This window comes from Theropithecus gelada, chromosome 18, assembly GCF_003255815.1.
Source record: "Theropithecus gelada isolate Dixy chromosome 18, Tgel_1.0, whole genome shotgun sequence".
NCBI lineage: Eukaryota > Metazoa > Chordata > Mammalia > Primates > Cercopithecidae > Theropithecus > Theropithecus gelada.
Window position 1 is genome coordinate 6,260,809 of NC_037686.1, and position 19,702 is coordinate 6,280,510.

Here is a 19,702-nt window from a genome sequence, read left to right on the forward strand (position 1 = left end):
TAGTCCCAGCTACTCGGGAGGCTGAGGCAGGAGAATTGCTCGACCTAGGAGGTGGAGGTTGCAGTGAGCCGAGATTGTGAGTGAGACTCCCTCTCAAAAAAAAAAAAAGGTTCACAGAAAATTCTAACAATACTTTTCATGAGTGTAAACATCTTGGTGAAGAATTTACTCTAGTGAGTGCAAATGTCTATGAGGTTTTTTTGCGGGGGTGATAAAAATGTTTTAACATTACTGTAGCAATGGTTGCATAACTAGTAAATTTACTATTAAAAGTCATTGAGTTGTACTCTTAAAAAATAAATGGATTTAATTGTATATAAATTATATCTCAATAAAGCTTTTAACATAAGTTTACTTCATATATAGATTCATGTAGATATAGCTATAACACATAGCTAGAAACATAGAAACATACAGATACAGAGAGAAAATAACACAGAGGTAATAACAAAAATAACTTCCTGATTATCTACTATATATTAGGTACTTAAGGATGTTATACTTAATGATAACAACTTTTCCAGACAGGCATTAGGGATCCCGTTTTACAGATTAAGAAAAACTGCAGCTCAGAGATGTTGGGTGGAACTGACAGTAAGGGGGAGGGTGGGGATCTGAGCTTGGGCCATCCAAGGCCTGTTCTGGGTCTACTTTATTGCCTCTATTATGAGAATATCCCCAAGTAATCCAGCCTGGGAAGCCAGAGTACCAGAGCTTCCTAGTATTCTATCCTGGGATGCAAGTCAAGGAACCATGGCTGATAACCTGAAAGGAGGAGAAAGAGGGGAGATTTAGACAGTGGTTCGAGCCTCGGTGTGAGTCAGTGGACAAACATCCCTTCTGGAAACAGTGTCAAGTTCTGAGGAATGCCTGCCCTCCCCCTCCATGCGCAGCCCGGGACTCCTGCTCCCTCCTGTGCCTCAGTCTCCCGATTTGGGTCTTCCTCTCGCTCCCGTGCCACACCCAATATGTTCATTCCAACCCAGCCTTGCAACGAAGCCCTCCAGCCACCACTGCTACCTAAAGTCATCCCAGAGTTTACAGTTCCGATAGAACTGCAGCAAGGTCAGGACATCGGGAACTACCAGAGCAAGTTCTCCAAAACTGTTCCCTTTTAAAGGATTAAGGGTAATATGTACAGGTGATGATTGCTTTTTACAAAGTTCAAAAGAACCTGGAGGAAGCAGTGTAAAAGCAAGAGCTGGAGGTTTTTTGAGAAGATGGTAAAAGGAGTCAACAGCACCACAAAGCCCTGCTGGGGCCTCCTTCCCCCAGCAGCCCACGCCTCCAGAAATCAGAGCCACACTACACCCCGGGCTGTAGTCTTGATAAAGTTTGCCTTGTTATCTTGAAAGAGAAAGACTTTGGGTTAGTTTGCTTTGCTTTGCTTTGCTTTGCTTTGCTAAGGCTTTTATCAAAAGATAAGGCAAGCTGACTTGTGTGGAGGTTGTAGGGATCACCACTGCTAACACTGATAGGTTCAGGACAGGCGGACTGTTTACCCTGACGGCTTCCTTTAGCTAGAAATCAGGGAGCATGAAAATGAACAGATTTGAGGACATGTCCACTTCCTCTTCCTCCCTCTGCTCAGAAATGAGCAGGCTCTGCAATAACAGTCTCAGAAGATGGAGAAATTGTCCCAGGTGGGGCCCAGAACTGGCTCTGTGATGCAAACTAGGAATTGCGAGGTCTATTTCTTTGCCCCTTTGGAACACTTGGGAGGCCCCCGAAAGAGCACCACATTAGTGCCCTCTAGCCACCTACCACCCTTCTGCCATTCGCTTTACCTTGTTCTGTTACCTGTCTTCATGATTTGCTCCCTTGCAAAGTATCTATTTAGTAGTCAGATGTGAGTTAATTTAATTAAATCCTAGGAAGTGATGGAGATGGAGTTCTTCAATGGCTTCTTTTCTGGCACAAAACTAAATGCCCCAAACACTCAGGGAAACAGTAGTTAAAGTGGTGTCTCTCTTGCTTACAGTTTAATCATTTCTTTTTTTTTTCTTGCCTAACATTAAATAGCACTTTGATTAAAGGTCACCCTTACACCTTAATAAAGAAAACTGCTTACATTTCCCAAGTATGTTTATATTTCATTTCACGTCAGCAAGTAATCAGGTCCTTTCTTCATGTGACACACCCTAACTTTCTAACTAAATGACTGACATTTTATCCAAAACTTAGCCTTGGGAATGGGGAGAAGAAACAACGTGTTCATCAATGTGTTGGTTCTTTTTGCTTGACACGCCATCACTAAAAAGTCACTGATACATAACTCAAACTTCCTACTAGTCTGTCCTGGAAACCATAAAGTCTACACCCCAGTGGATAGCTCAATTGCACTCTTGTATTTAATGTTAAGGGGTGTCTTAATCTGTTTCTGTTTCTTGTAATAGAAAACCTGAAACTGGGTAATTTATAAAGAAGATGAATTCATGCCTTATAGTTATGGAGGCTGAAAAGTCCAAGGTCAAGGACATCTGGTGGAGACTGTCTGTGGAGTCCCAAGGTGGGGCAGGGCAATCACCACTTACAACCCCACCTCTCAATCAGGCACGGTGGTTCACACCTGTAATCCCAGCACTTTGGGAGGCTGAGGCGGGCAGATCACGAGGTCAGGAGATCGAGACCATCCTAGTCAACATGGTGAAACCCTGTCTCTACTAAAAATACAAAAATTAGCTGGGTGTGGTGGCACATGCCTGTAGTCTCAGCTACTCGGGAGACTGAGTCAGGAGAATCGCTTCAACCCAGGAGGCAGAGGTTGCAGTGAGCCGAGATTACACCACTGCACTCCAGCCTGGTGACAGAACAAGACTCTGTCCAAAAACAAAACAAAACAAAACAAAACAAAACACCACCTCTCAATAATGGGAATTTGAGGGCCCGGGTGTGGTGGCTCATCCTGTAATCCCAACACTTTGGGAGGCTGAGGAGACTGGATCACCTGAGGTCAGGAGTTCGAGAGCAGCCTGGCCAACATAGTGAAACCCCATCTCTACTAAAAATACAAAAATTAGCTAGGCGTGGTGGTGGTGGGCCCCTGTAATTCCAGCTACTTGGGAGGCTTAGGCAGAAGAATCGCGTGAACGCAGGAGATGGAGGTTGCAGTGAACTGAGATTGCGCCATTACACTCCAGCCTGGGTGACAAGAGCGAAACTCCATCTCAATAATGATAACAATAATAATGGAACTTTGGGGATTAAATTTCAACATGAGTTTTACGTGGGACAAATAATTGCACCACAGGTGGGAGAGAACAGCAAGCAACGGTTAAACATTTAAATTAAATCTTCAGGACTGCCTGTTCATCTGGTCATTCTCCACCTGCCCCCAGCTTCCTTCTCTGTCCTCCTCTGCCTGCTCCCTGCCCCAGGAGGATCCCCATGAATGCCTCACCCAGGCTCCCTGTCCAGCTTGCATCTGGTGGATTCAGCCTGCAGAGACACCAGCAAGAGATAGAGGAGTGAGGAACAGAGAGCGGTCAGGGTTACATCTTCCTGGCTCCCTCCCTGCTGTGGTACCCTGTTGTTTGCTCTCTCCTCCCATGATTACACCACCTTTATAAAGATGGATATGGTTTCACCAGATGAAATTAGTAGTAGGGGCTTTCCAAGTAAAGAAAAAATAGGCTAGAAAGGAAAAATATATTTGGAACAAACCAGAAGCTCCGTTGGGCTAGAAGTCATCATAGGCACAGAGGGACTCTGGGAACACACACCAAAGGTGTGTCAGGCCTCGTTGCAGGGGGTCAGAGCCAGGCAGGAGAGTGTCAACTTACCTGGAAGGCTGAGGTTGGGGGTAATTCTGTGAGATGCACCTGGCAACAGTTTACAGGAGAGACTGAAAGAGATACCAGACACAGAATGTCAAAGAAGTTAATGGGGCCAGGTGCAGTAGCTCATGCCTGTAATCCCAGCACTTTGGGAGGCCAAGGCGGGCAGATCACCTGAGGTCAGGAGTTCGAGACTAGTCTGGCCAACATGGTGAAACCCTGTCTCCACTAAAAATACAAAAGTTAGCAGGGTGTGTGTGGTGGCATGCACCTGTAATCCCAGCTACTCGGGAGGCTGAGGCAGAAGAATCGCTTGAACGCAGGAGGCAGAGGTTGCAGTGAGCAGAGATCACTCCATTGCACTCCAGCCTGAGCGACAAAAGCGAAACTGTGTCTCGAAAAAAAAAAGAAAGAAAAGAAAAGTTACTGTCTTGAGCAGAAAGACTGAAGGGTGGGTGTTGAGAGGAGATGGAATGGGGTTAGAGGAAGACCCTTGGACAAGTCCTATATTTAGGGACGGGATAATGTCATAGAGCTATGGCAGAGACTGCTATTTGCCTACCTGGCAATTATTCACCTTGAAATTATTGCTTAGGTAAGGAACTTTGATTTTATTTCGTGTGAATAAATCCCCCACCTAACAAATTACATTGCCCAGCTTCCCTTGATGCCAGGCCAGGGCACGTGCTGGCCAAAGAGATGTAAGTAAAAATGTGGAACTTGGAAATAAATTAACTTAGCAGAAGCTGAATCTGGAAGTCACGCCTTTTTCGTTCTTTTCCTGCTTGTTGCTCCGAATGCAGACGTGGTGGTTGAAGCTCCAGCAGTCACACTGGGCCCTGAGTGATATTCAGGTGAAGCCTCTAAGCGAGAATGATGGAGCAGAAAGAACGAAATACCCTGGGTTCCCGAAGATTTTCTGGAAAGTCCTTATCAGTCCTGGACTAGCCACCTGTGGAGCTTTTCTGTGTGAGAAAACAAACACCTGTGTGTTTAAGCCATGATTGTATTGGATTTTCTTTTATATGCAGTTGAATGTTATATGAACTGATATAAAAGTGAACAGAGTCAATGGCAAAGAAAAGAGAGGCCAGAAGGTGAACTTGTCGGTTGCAAATAGGGCCAGGAAATTAGAGCTTGCTGGAGGTTAAAAGACACGCAATAAGGAGGAAGGTATTTCTGATACATGTGACTGAATGGCTATCAGGTGATGTCCTCAAATCCACCTTCCTTTAAAAACCCCTTGTTCCTTTAAAATCAAATTGAAATGCACCGGTCCCCACCCCATCTGCCTCACCTACCATGGGAAGTCTGTGCCTGCCGCCATCTCCAGAGCGTCTCCTGGAGGGTTCCACCATGGTCCCTGCTCACTTCTTGTTCAGAATCCCTGGCCTGAGGACCTCTCAGGGGCCAGGCAGCAATTTGCCCCTTTCTTCTTCTTCACCTCCTCACCCTGGACTCACCTCCTGCCTCATCCCACAGAACTTCTCTAACACAAGGCGATTTCAGCAGAGTGAGGTTTTGAAGTGCAACAGAACACACCCCTGTTGTACAATTTCTCCACCTACAACTACAAAGAAATCACATTCGTGCGTGTGTGTGTATGTGTGTGTGTGTGTGTAGTAGAGACAGGGTTTCACCATGGTGACCAGGCTGGTCTCGAACTCCTGACCTCCAGTGATCCGTCAGCTTCAGCCTCCCAAAGTGCTGGGATCACAGGCATGAGGCACCGCGCCTGGACAAGAAACCACATTCTACACCAGTTCCCTCATGGCCCGACCTCCCGCCGTTTTGCTTGAACCCCTCTCCCTGCCAAGACCCTCTCATCTCCTCTGTCAACTCTCCCGTCCAGTCCAGGCCATCTCACAACCTCATCTTCCCAGCTTCTCTATTAGGGAAAAATTTAAGGGTTGCATCATTACTTTAAAAAATATTCTCATGAGCAGGGAAATTTGGTTTTCTTTGTTGTAACCCTTGCCTATGGAGTTTACCTGCAGGAGAACTCATCAGAGCCAAAGGGCTCATATGGTGTTTTACAAAACAAAAGGGACCTGAATCCCAAATCTCCATACTGGCAACATGAAAGAACAGGTTAAAGCTTTGAAATGAAGGTTTCTTTTAACTGGAGTCAGATCTCAGACTTGGGCAGTTTCACTCTCCCTCTAAGTGGAAGCAGTCAGCGGAACATTGTTGTTTTCATATGGCCAGAGCAGGGGCCCAGGACTTGTGATTCCTATTTCTCTTCCTGATACACATGATAAAGTGTTAATATTGCTTAGACAGTAAACCCTTGCACATTAATAATTAATTAATATCCTCATAGAAAAGTAGCCATACAAGTTATTCAAAAAAGAAAACATACATATGGGCAATTACTTAATTACTTATTATTTTATTTATTTCTTTATTTATTTTTGAGACGGAGTTTCGCCCCTGTTGCCCAGGCTGAGTGCAATGGCACGACCTTGGCTCACTGCAACCTCTGCCTCCTAGGTTCTCATAGTTGGGATTACAGGCGTGCGCCACCATGTCTGGCTAATTTTTTGTATTTTTAGTAGAAATGGGGTTTCACCGTGTTGGCCAGGCTGCTCTCGAACTCCTGACCTCAAGTGATCCACCCGCCTCGGCCTCCCAAAGTGCTGGGACTACAGGCATGAGCCACCGTGCCTGGCCCAATTATTATTATTTTGAAAGGGAGTTTCATTCTTGTTGTCCAGGCTGGAGTGCAATGGCAAGATCTCAGCTCACTGCAACCTCTGCCTCCTGGGTTCAAGCCATTCTCCTGCCTCAGCTTCCCCAGTACCTGGGATTATAGGCATGTGCCACCCCACCTATCTAATTTTTTGTATTTTTAGTAGAGAGGGGGTTTCACTATGTTGACCAGGCTAGTCTCGAACTCCCGACCTTGTGATGCACCCGCCTCAGCCTCCCAAGGTGCTGCGATTACAGGCGTGAGCCACCACGCCAGACTGAATTTATTACTTAACATCTCTTAGCATTATGCAATACAAAATGCAAATGTAATAACTATGTATACTTTTTATTATAATGTTAGCAAAGGCAACACTTTATTATAATGTCGACAATATGTCAATGTGGGTGAGAGTGGAGAGGAAGTAGCTATTCTCATACACTGGTAGTGCACATTCTTATTTCGGCTTGTCTCCACCTGCCTCCCAGGCCTCTGGGGGCTTGCAAAAGCTCCAGATACCACAAGAGTAGCTTTACTTCTTAGCACTGCAGCTCATCTTGGCTTCCCCTCTGAAGGCCAGCCTCTGGCATGTGGATCTAGCTTCCCTAGCAGCTGCCCTCTACCTGCAAGGAAAGGGAAGTTAGCACCCCATGCTCAATGGGAGACAACAGCTGGTAATTTCTCCCCCTCATTTTTTCCAACAGACTGTTCCAAGGCACAGTGGTTCCCTATGACATTTCCAGAAACACTCTCATTGCAAAACAACTGAGGTTTTGCAAGAAGCTATGACCAGCTGTGTAAAACATTTCTTTAATTTGCTGTCTTTCCTTCTTATTTCCTTTTTTCCCTCTTTCTTGCTCTCTCAAGACAGCAAACCCCCAATAGACTATTCACATGTAAGCTATGTATCAGACTCAGTTTTCTAAGACACTAGAAAGGTGGTAAAGTAATATAACTTTTTTGGAGGACAGTTTGGCAAAACACATCAAATTGTAAAAGAATGTATGTACTTTTTACTGTGGTAAAATATAAATAACATAAAATCTACCATTGTAACTGTTTTAAGTGTATAGTGCAGTGGCATTAAGTACGTTCACACCGTCGTGCAGTCATCACCGCCATCCAGAGCTTTTTCATCATTGCAAACTGAAACTCTGTATCCATTAAGCAACAGCTCCCCTTTCTTCCTTCCCTCTAGCCCCTGGTAAGCACCAGTCTACTTCCTGTCTCTAGGAATCTGACCACTCCAGGTGCCTCAGATAAGTGAAACCACAGAGTATTTGTCCTGCTGTGTCTGGCTTACTTCACTTGGCATTCTGTCTTTAAAGTTCATCCATGTTGTACCATAACGTGTCAGAATTCCCTTCCTCCTTCGTAAGTCTGAATAATATTCGATTATGTATATGTGTGTGTGTGTGCACGCACTACAATTTGTTTTTGTTTTTGAGATGGAGTTTCCCTCTTATTGCCCAGGCTGGAGTGCAATGGCACAATCTCGACTCACTGCAACCTCTGCCTCCCGAGTTCTGTCTATCACATTAAGCATTCTCACCCTGCAGAGAGAAAGAGAGAGAGAAGAGATGGCCAAAAAGAGTAATCCTCGGGGCCCTCTTCCTTGTGGGTGAAAACAGAACGTGTTTATCACTCCTGTGACTACGTTATGCTATATGCCAAAGAGAGAATCTGTGAGTGGACCTAATCTAACCACACAAACCCTTTAAGCTTAGAAAGCTTTCTCAGGCTGGTGGTAGAAGGAAAGTCAAAGAGATTTGAAGCATAAGAACAGCTCACTGTTGATGGCTTGAAGATAGAAGAGATCACATGTGAGGAGGACCAGAGAGTGGCTTCTAGGAGCTGAGAGCAGTCCCAAAACAACATTTAGCATGGAAATGGGGACTTTCACCCTGTAGCCATGTGGAACTGAGTTCTTCCAGTGAACTGAATGAGGCTGAATGCAGATTCTCCCCGTTTCCAGAGAAGAACTCAGCCTTTGAGACCCTAAGCAGGGAACCCAAATGAGCTCACCTAGACTTCTGACCTTATTAACTGTGAGTTAATAAATGAGTGTTCTTTTAAGCTGCTGGTTTGTGACAATTTGTTACACACAACAGAATATGAATACAATAACCTATTTATCCTATCACTATTTAAACAGCACTAGCTACTGGGATTCCACTGAGCCTGTTTTCTCATCTATAAAACAGGAACACTAACACTAGATGGGTTAAATGAGACAATGAATGTAGAAAAAAACTTTGTAGATTGTAAAGTGTTAAAGAAAATTGTGAACTATTCTTGTTACCATTACTGAGCATGTACTTGAACTGGGCCCAGTTGGTGGCCTGGTGTCATCATTTTTTACGCATTAAGAGTGGACAGGCTGGGCGCAGTGGCTCACGCCTGTAATCCCAGCACTTTGGGAGGCCGAGGCAGGTGGATCATGAGGTCAGGAGATCGAGACCATCCTGTTGCTATTAAAAAAAAAAAAAACTGATAGGCTGGGCACAGTGGCTCATGCCTGTAATCCCAGCACTTTGGGAGGCCGAGGTGGATGGATCATTTGAGATCAGGAGTTTGAAAGCAACCTGACCAACATGGTAAAATGCAGTCTCTACTAAAAAATACAAAAAGAATTAACTGGGCGTGGTGGTGCATGCCTGTAGTCCCAGCTACTGGTGAGGCTGAGGCAGGAGAATCGTTTGAACCCCAGAGGCAGAGGTTTCAGTGAGCCAAGATGGCGCCACTGCACTCCTGCGTGGGTGACAGAGCAAGACTTGGTCTCAAAACAACAACAACAACAAAAACAAACAAATAAAAACCTTGATAATACCAAATATAAGTGAGGATGGGAAGCTACTAGAAATCTTGGAATTTTAGGCTGGCCGTGGTGGCTCACTCCTGTAATCCTAGCACTTCGGGAGGCCAAGGTGGGCAGATCACGAGGTCAGGGGATTGAGACCATCCTGGCTAACACGGTGAAACCCCGTCTCCACTAAAAATACAAAAAATTAGCCGGGCGTGGTGGCAGGCGCCTGTAGTCCCAGCTACTCGGGAGGCTGAGGCAGGAGAATGGCGTGAACCCAGGAGGCGGAGCTTGCAGTGAGCCGAGATCACGCCACTGCACTCCAGCCTGAGTGACAGAGCGAGACTCCATCTCAAAAAAAAAAACAAAAAGAAATCTTGGAATTTTATATTGTTGATGGGAATATCACTTTGGAAAGTACTTTTGCAGCTTCTTAAAGAGTTCATATATACTCACAATGCAATTGAGAAATCCAGCTCCACACAAAGATTTGCACTTGATGTTCATAACAGGTTTATGCATAAGAGCCAAAAACTGTGGGTCATCTAAATCAGTAAATAAGTAGAAGTATACTTATACAATGGAAAGCTTCTCAGCTATCAAAAAGAATGGCCTACTGACTCTCAGAATGGATGAATCTCAATAGCATTATGTAAAGTGAAAGAAAAGAAGATAAAGACAAAACACTGTATAATTCCATTTATTTGTTCATTCATTTTTTCTGTTGGAACTTTTTACTCTGTTTTGTTGATGCTTAAGGAAAACAGCCTTGCCCATAACTTACTGTGGCCTGGAGTCATGACACCAACTTACTGTGACCAATTACGAAAGAGGCCAAACCGCATTCTTCTTAGAAGGTCTATTCAGTTAATAAATGGCACTTAACTGATGGTTTTCTTCATATAACCTCTAACAAGAACTCCTAAGTTGCACTGATTATGCCTCAAGAGGTAAGGGACTGATGGTAATTCAGATGAGCACCTCTGAAAAGATTTATCAGTTTTCTGTCCCATTCCGGACAGATGTTTTGGAAAACCTTGAGGAAAGACTGAAATTCCCCACCAGTCTGAGACTGTGTGCTAGTTTTTACAACATTAGCTAGAAAAAACAAGAATCCCAACATGGCACCCAATAGACTTCCACAGAGAAAATCATTGACCAAATGAGCACTGGGAGTCGTTGCGGTAGACAGATGCTCCTTAAAGGCACCTCCAGGCCAAAAAAAAAGAAAAAAAGACATTGCTGAGTCCATTCCGGAAAAGAATGGGCAGCAAGCCTCAACAACGCTCCCCAATTCCATGGAATTTCAGTGCCTTGAAAGGCTTATAAGTGCTGGTAAATGTGTCATGATGCCTGTGGCCTTGAAGCAATGTCTGAACTCCTTCCAGTGGAGTGAAAATTGCTTCTGTTGTCCCTGCAAGCGCTGCTGCCACGACACAGGTTGCAAACTCTAGAGCACTGACACACTTGTGGAGAAGGCAGGATAAATCCTCCTACAGATCAACATAAGTGCAAGTCTAGTTATCTTTTACATCAATGAGGGAAGGATTCCAGGATACAAGTTTCGAAATCCATCCCTTCTCAACTGAAGTATTGCATCCCGGGTTTTGATGGCATACAGCTGTTGTTGAAAGAGGACCTTCTGAATGGGAAATGTGATTACTACGTGTTGAAGGCTGCACAGCAGCCACACAAGTCATGCTTCATTTCACCAACATTTATAATATGAGGTGATATATCTTGTTTTGAAGATGTTAGTATTGGTGGCCTCTTTTCATGAGCTTCTGAATCCATCATGTTGCTTAAGATCTTTCTGGGGCTGGGCACGGTGGCTCATGCCTGTAATCCCAGCACTTTGGGAGGCCGAGGTGGGTGGATTGCATGAGGTCAGGAGTTTGAGACCAGTCTGGCCAACATGGTGAAACCTTGTCTCTACTAAAAATACAACAAAATTAGCCAGGTGTGGTGGGGAGCACCTGTAATCCTAGCTACTTGGGAGGCTGAGGCAGGGGAACTGCTTGAACCAGGGAGGTGGAGGTTGCAGTGAGCCGAGATCACGCCGCTGCACTCCAGCCTGGACGACAGAGTGAGAATCCGTCTCAGGAAAAAAAAAAAAATTTGTTTGGTGCAGTGGTTCACGCCTGTAATCCCAGCACTTTGGGAGGCTGAGGCGGGCAGATCACATGAGGCCAGGACCTTGAGACCAGCCTGACCAACATGGAGAAACCCCGTCTCTACTAAAAATATAAAATTAGCCAGGTGTGGTGACGCATGCCTGTAATCCCAGCTACTCCAGAGGCTGAGGCAGGAGAATCGCTTGAATCTGGGAGGCGGAGGTTGCGGTGAGCCGAGATCACGCCACTGCACTCCAGCCTGGGCAAGCGCAAAACTCTGTTTCAAAAAAAAAAAAAAAAAAATGTTTCTTTTTCATGAAGGGCCTTTTTTTTTTTTTTTTTTTTTAACCTGTAACACCATCTGAGCCTGGAGTTTTGCAGGATGATAGCTGTTTGATAATGTTCCCAGTTTCTTCCATTGTTATTGTTCTGTTAGGTTCTCTCTTCTGGAGTCAATTTTGATAACTGGATTTCCCATTGCCAAGGCATCCCGCAGGCCAGTGAGTGAGCCAGGGCCCATGCAGGCACCTACAATTCCATTTATATGAAAAATGTAAAAGGGCTAACCTGTAGTGACATAAAGCAAGACAGTGGTTTCCAGAAATAGGGGGCTGGGAACTGATTACAAAAGACAGTAGGCGACTTTCCAAGGGTGAGGAAGATGTTTTCTATCATGAATATGGGAGTGGCTGCAATTGTTTACATTTGTCAATCTTACCAAACTGCAAACTTAAAATTCCTGCATTTTCTTATCCATAAAATATACCTCAATAATGCTGATTAGAAAACGGGCTTGTATCTCAGCCAATCACTGGCAAACAGAATAGAATTACCTTGACCAACTTCAGTTTATCAAGATTCACGCTCCCAGGGTGAAAAAGAGCTCCTCTTCCCTCAAAACAGCCTATCTTCAACCTGGAAGGAAGGCAGGGTTACAACCAGCAGCATCCTCTGCCCTGGGTCAGCTACATGCAGGCTTTGGAGAACACAAATACCCTTATTGAAATGATGGACTCTTCATCTCATAATTAAAATCCAATCTTTCACAGTACTAATTACCTATTGAATCAAAACTGTGCAGAATGTTAATGAAAAATAGCCAGTCAATTAGAAGTCACATATCAAACAAAACCTCCAGCTCAATGAGCAGGCAACCAAGGAAGAGTACATTAAGCTGCCCTGGAACAAGCTGTGACACTGTGACCAACACATGTGGTATGTGACCTTCTTTTAACTCTTCTTTTCCTTCGCTCCATATGGGTTATTTTATTTTCAATCCTTGGCTGCTTCGTTTGTCCTTCTGGCTCTGAAGGGAGGTCATTTTTGGTCTAAATCGGAGAGGAAAGGCATATGCTACTTAGCTCTTGAAATGTTTATTTTTCTCCACTACATACGTTTTGCTTCCTTGTCTAATGTCTGTACTGAAATTTAAGAAGTCTGCCTTGCACTGATGGTTCTCATTACAATGGATCTAAGGTGGTCCCAGCTTCTCCCTCGCATTTTATGTGTGAGTTCCAGAGCTATGCATAACTTCTGCTCTGCTACTAGTGATGCATTATTGGTACTTACGGAATTCAGGCACAGATTAACTAAGATCTGGTATCAGCTCACTTGAAACATCTGATATTTAAGAAAGTCAATCTAATAGAAAAATAATCGATGCATTCTTTGAGATTCTTTAGGTCCTAGATACCTTAGGAATGTAGGTAATCAAAAAACAAACAAGCCTGGCCTCATTATCTCAGTCTCTTTTCTTCGTCAAAGCCCTCCCTGAGTTAATAAAGATGTAAAGCTGTGCCCTAGGCTCTAAAGAAGGTTAATATGAGAATCTGTTTGAATAGCACTGTGTCTTGGAAACCTGTAACTAAAAGTATTGTCCATTATGCTGATAATCCACAAATACATTCACTCCTGAAATTATTTATGCTTCAGTGTTTGTCTCTGCAGATAAATGTCCATGTTTTCTTTCATTAGAAAATGAAAACCTTGCAGCCCTTAGTTGTCAGGAAACACAAAAGCGAAACTTATCGCAGAATTATAATGATGAGTGTCGCGTAGATACAACTGAAATATTTGCTTTTATAAATGATCTCCCTAAGAGCCCCCGGCAAAGGCTCAGCTCTAGAGACCTGGGCCCTCTAGATAACATGACTGTAGACTCACTTCTTTCTTAAGGCCCTTCTTGCTCCTAGTAAAGTTCTCATTCCACACCTGGAATTGGTAGTGCGTTGTCTCAGGACACACTTGGAGAATGTCTGGAGCAGAAGGAAAAGAACCTCCCCATCCTAGCATGGATTAGGGTTTCCTGAATTGGGGTCCTCAAGAGAACCCCAAGCTGCTCCAATAATAAGCTTCCCTGTTTGCCGCAAACTCCATCTGAACAGCTACCTTGTGGAGAGCGGTCCTGATTGTGCTTTGGATGCTGGCATGGCTTGATCTTGCCCATCCCTGTCTCTCTTGCTCTCCATTTCTTCTTCTCCATGCTCAGCTGGAATTCCTAGACCTGAGTTCCAGCTCTCATGTGTCTCCCGACAATGTCCTAGCATAGTCTATGAGAATTTCTCAGTGGTCCTCATTAGCACTATTTTCCTAATATTTCTGGTTCTCCTCTACTTACAGACAAATAATAGGACACCACTATCATGGTTTCTTGAGGTTACTTATGACCAGGTGACTTGCCATGGCCTATGGAATATAAACAGAAACTTTAAGAGCCAGTGTGGGACTTACTTCTTTGCTTGCCTCAGTTGGAAGCATATGTTGAAACGAAGCTTCCATCAGCTTGGATCTCTGAGTTACAATAGTGAACGGAGCCCACTGCTAACCCACAATAATCGAGAAAGAGATCTCTGTTGTTTTATGCTTCAGAGGTTTCGGACTAGTTTGTTACTGCAGTATAACCTAGCCTATCCCCGTATTATGTCCTCTCCTGGGTTGGTCTTTAATTTTTCTGTTTTCCCAGGATTGTATAATATTTTCACATCCTGTATTTCATTGGATATTTCAGGACTAAATTTAACTTCTTTTTTTGATTTTACACTTTATTATCCATCATTATTCTTAGCGACATCAACATCCATGTTTACGACCTTTAGCATCTTAGAATCAGTTCCTGCCCACCTTACCTGTAGAACGTTTCTTCTTCGTATCAGCAAAATCACTAAATCAAACCTTTCTTCCAAATTCCAAACTCCACACCCCTCTGCCTGGATTCATCTTGATTAAGCTACTTAAGGCATTGCGTGCCTGTTTCGTCAATGAAAAACGATGCTAATCAGCCTACCTTATCTCCTAGGGCTGCTGTGGGGATTCAGTAAGACAAAGCACAAAAGCCCTGGGCCCAGTCTCTGGCACACTACATGCGCTCGGGAGCTGCCTGCTCTGATCATTATTGTCATTATGATGTGCTGTCAGCAACTGCTCTCTACCACACTCTCCATTCTTGATATTTTGGATATTTTGTTCTAATTCTAATTTTGTTTTAAATTTCTAATTCTTGATCTATCAGCTTCCTTTGACAATGGAGGACTCCTGGGTTTTAGCTCCATGCATCCAGCCTGTGGCTCCCCCTAAATCACTCATCCCTTAACCTGGAGTTGACTGAGAGGCGTGAAGGAGCCCAGGAAGGCCAGCAGAAAAAGCATCCAACTGAGCCTGTCTAGCTGGCAAAACACAGAATCATCTTGAGGAAAATAAATGATTGCTGCTCTAAACCATTAAGTTTGGGGTTGATTTATGATACAGCAAAAATGAAAGTACACTTTTTAGCTCTGCAAACTCAAGCAGGTTAGCCAGCCTCTGTGAATCTCTGTGGTTTTACCCAGAAAATGGGAATCATATTCATCTTGCATAAGCGGGGCGCAGTGGCTCACGCCTATAATCCCAGCACTTTGGGAGGCTGAAGTGGATGGATCACCTGAGGTAAGGAGTTCGAGACCAGCCTGGCCAACATGACAAAACCCCATCTCTACTACAATTATAAAAAAATTAGCCGGGCATGGTGGCGGGAGCCTGTAATCCCAGCTCCTTGGGAGGCTGAGGCAGGAGAATAGCTTGAACCCGAGAAGCAGAGGTTGCAGTGAGCTGAGATTGAGCCATTGTACTCCAGCCTGGGCAACAAGAGTGAAACTCTGCCTCAAAAAAACACAAAAATTTACCTTGCATATGAGGATTAAGCAGCTGGCATAGTAATGGCTCAGCAAAGGGCATGTCACTTATCTTCTCTGTAACTTTCTGGTGTCCTCATCATGACCATTCTTTCCTCCTTTGTCCTTTCTCCTTCCTCAAATGTCCCTACTCCAACTCTCACCTTCAGTAGGTCAATCTTGGATCCCCTTTTCCGGGAAGGCTCCCCCTGTTTTCTAGAAGCCCTCTTGTCTTGTCTTGCTCTCACTTCAGTTCTCTGTGACCTTTCTCTGCACAGTCTCAACTTGGTGAGCTCCTGCACATCAGTGACTCTGAGGTCACACAGAGAAGACTCGATTCTCTGGCCTCAGCCACAATCTCCATCTGTCTTGAATTTCCAGCCGTTTTTCTAACACTGCCATTTGACTAACTGGTAACATCGAAATGACAACAATCAAACTGTGCTCATGATTTCCTCTCCCGTCGGTTCATCGTCCATCTAACCATTCTTTTTTTCATTCTCAGAAAGAAAATTTTAAGTCTACAATTTCCTCGATCATCTGCATCCAATTAGTCACTAAGTCATGTTTCTTTGTTTGAAATCTCATCTGATTCACCCTTCTTCATTCTCACTGCACATTCCTCTTCTATGTCCCCCACCTCCACCCATATGGCCACTTTTGTTTCTTTTCATTCCGCTCTTTCCGTTTACTGCTAGCAGGTAGATTTTCATTTAAAAAAAAAAAAAAAAGATTGCTGCCTTGTTCTTGTGCTTAAAAATTGATAATAAGCCAGGTATGGTGGCTCACACTTGTAATCCCAGCACTTTGGGAGGCTGAGGCGGGTGGATCACTTGAGGTCAGGAGTTTGAGACCAGCCTGGCCAACATGGTGAAAACCCGTCTGTACTAAAAGTACAAAAATTAGACGCGTGTGGTGGCACACATCTGTAATCCCAGCTACCTGGGAGGCTGAGACAGGAGAATTGCTTGAACTTGGGAGGCAGAGCCAAGATCATGCCACTGCACTCCAGCCTGGGTGATAGAGTGAGACACCTTCTCAAAAAAAAAAAAAAAAAAAAAGGAATTGATAATAATTTCCCATTGCCTGCAGGATTCAAACGTATCTCCCACGTCTCACTAATCGCTCCATGTAAAGGGTCCTTTCTCAGTCCAGTATCTCCATACACAGATCCTGAAGCAAAGATGAACATGCTGATGGTTTATGCTTTGAGACATGCAAATTCATGGCAACAAAGAAGAAAATGAAGAGCGAGATGGGGAGTAACCTCGAGTGATGTGTGACTGCCTGGTACTGCTTCACCGGGAAGAAACCCAGCACGGGCTTGGCGGCGTATCTACACCCTGGACTTGTCCAGGTGGGCTGCTAGGAGAAACTGGGCCTGGCAGAGGTGCATAGTAGAGAGAGACAGGAGGAGAGCCTGTCTAGCTCTCTCCCTCTTCTATTTCTCATTGGTCAGAATTCATCCCATGGAGGGCAAACTGACCCCCGCCTCTGGGTTTCATCATCTGTCCCACTCAGTTGCTACTTAGGGTGCCAGATTGTACACAGTGTGGTGTGGTGTTTCACCTAAGCCCAGAAGCGCAGGGAGGAGGAGAAACTCCAACAACAGCCAGGAAGAAGCCAGATAGGAGAGCCCAGCGGCCCTCGTACAGCCTGCCTATGGCTCTGCCCCATCCACACATTTCCAGTGTTGTCTCTGCGCCCCTGCCAAAGTGATTCCCCACAGCTTTTTCTGTTTTCTTGCCCCTTTCAAAACTAGACTTATCCTGCATTGACTGTTGGCATCTCACCTGCTTCGTGGAGCTCTTCCTGTCCACCTGTGGAAGGCAGGTGCCCTCTTGCTTGTTGGCCGCAGCACCCTCCTCCTCTCAGCACTCCCTTCTCTGTCCGGGGGAGGATTCCCCACGGGTGAAACCTCTTTCTTACTCCCAGCTCCTCCTGCGGAAGAGAAGGGAAGGTCAAGGCTTCCTCACTGCCCACCTGGGGCATACAATGTAAGCTCAGCCAATCAGTTACTGGCTCTCCATGCTTGGAGCCTTGAGCTGGTGAAACAAAGATGCAGTGAACATTTGAAGGTCAGACAGCTCCGGGTGCAGCAGTCTGCTTCAGCTAGACTGTTTTTGGTGGGTGACCTTGGCTGTGGATTCTGTTGCATAGCATCTGTGACTCTCTTGGTTCCTGTTTTCCAAGCCCTCCTCTACAAGTTCCCATGGATTCTATGATCCCCATTCTCCCTGCTGTGATATCCCTCTGATTAACTTGCCTTTGTTTAAGGTGGCCAGAGGCAGCTTTTGTTGCTTGTGACTCAGAACTGTTTATACGTAGCCGCTTACATTACTTTCTGCCACCTTGGGACTTTTATACCATTTGGAGCTAGTTTATGAAACATGCTTAGCATAATGCCTGGAACATAGCAAACATACAACTGCAACCAAACTACATTTTTGTCAAAATCAACAAATATTTGTCAAGTTTCAGACACTGTGGGGGAGTGGGAAAACAAAATAAACTGAGAAGGAGTCTGTGTTTCTTATTTAATAGGAAAAACATGTTTATAAAATCAACAGCAGTTGCAACCGAGATTGTATTACAGAGCGCATCGGGGCCACAAGGGAGCAAGTGGTTGGTGAGTTCTGGAACAATCATAGAAGGCTTCCTGAGGGAGGAGATTTTTTACTTGGGTGCTCAAGAAAGATCAGGAATTCAAAGGTGGGGAAAGGAAGGGCTGGGCATCATAGATAGGGGGAAACGCAGCTGAGCTCTGAAAGGATGGGCTGCTAAGTGGGAGAGTGAACAGTTTAGGGTAGGTAGTGTATTTGCCTGGCAATTCTAAAGGCCCCTTAATGACCGTGGGCAGGAGTTGAAATGAGACGGGTTGGCATGATTCTCTAGCCACCTTCAGTGGCTATGGTGCAGTCCATCTTCTCTCCCATATTCTGCTTAAATCTCCAACTCTCTTATGGTAAAGGTGGAGTTGGAGATTTAAGCAGCATCAGTGAGACAATGGGTGTAAAGTACGATTTGAAGATTCAGTACCTGGTAACAGTTGTTATTATCACTGTCATTACTACTTCTTCTTCTTTTTTTTTTTTTTTTGGAGACAGAGTCTTGCTCTGTTGCTCAGGCTGGGATGCAGTGGAGCAATCTTGGCTCACTGCAAGCTCTGCCTCCCGGGTTCAAACAATTCTCAGGCCTCAGCCTCCCAGGTAGGTGGGACTAGAGGCGCCTACCACAATGCGTGGCTAATTTTTTGTATTTTAGTAGAGACAGGGTTTCACCATGTTGCCCAGGGTGGTCTCGAACTCCTGAGCTCAGGCAATCCGCCCATTAGACCTCCCAAAGAGCTAGGATTACAGGTGTGAGCCACTGCCCAGCCAGCGACTACTACGTCTAGCAAAAGATTCAGTTACTTAACATTTTACAGAGGAGGAAACTGAGGCTCAGAAAAGGTAACTGACCTGTTGAAGGGTCAAATCGCTAACAATTTCTGGAGCTACAATTTTAATTTCAGTCTTCTGACCTTCATATATCCAATGTGTTGCTTCTCAAGATTGAGATCCTGTAAAATGCTTTTTGATAAAAAAAAATACTGTCTTTTCAGGCAACTGAATTTATTACTTAGTAACATCTTCTTCCTACAATTTGAATATTGTGCTTGCCACTAAGCCAATGCCAGGTTTATGAGTTATTTAACTCAAATTTCGCTTCTTGATGACAGGTCTGGAGATGTGTCATAAAATGACACAAGTGGGGATCGTGAGGCAAACATGAAGAAAAGAAACCCTTGGAGAACCTAAAGTGTAAAATATTGTAGAATATTTGCCTCCATCGGGAACAAATAGTAGAAGAAATTAGTAAAAAGCTGAAGGAAGGCTGGGCGCTTAGAATTATGCCTGTAATCCCAGCACTTTGGGAGGCCGAGCTGGGCAGATCACAAGGTCAGGAGTTCAAGACCAGCCTGGCCAACATGGTGAAACTCCATATCTACTAAATATACAAAAATTAGCTGGGTGTGGTGCATGTCTGTAGTCCTAACTACTCGGGAGGGTGAGGTGGGAGGATCACTTGAACTGGGAGGTGGAGGTTGCAGTGAGCCGAGATTGTGCCACTGCACTCCAGCCTGGGCGACAGAGCAAGACTCTGTCTCAAAAAAAAAAAAAAAAAAAAAA

The 19,702-nt window shown here is 44.6% G+C and overlaps 1 pseudogene; it reads right to left on the reverse strand.

Annotated features, from left to right (window-relative positions):
- Window positions 1–10,169: 10,169 nt before the first annotated feature.
- Window positions 10,170–11,092, reverse strand: LOC112611676 (annotated as a pseudogene).
- Window positions 11,093–19,702: the final 8,610 nt, after the last annotated feature.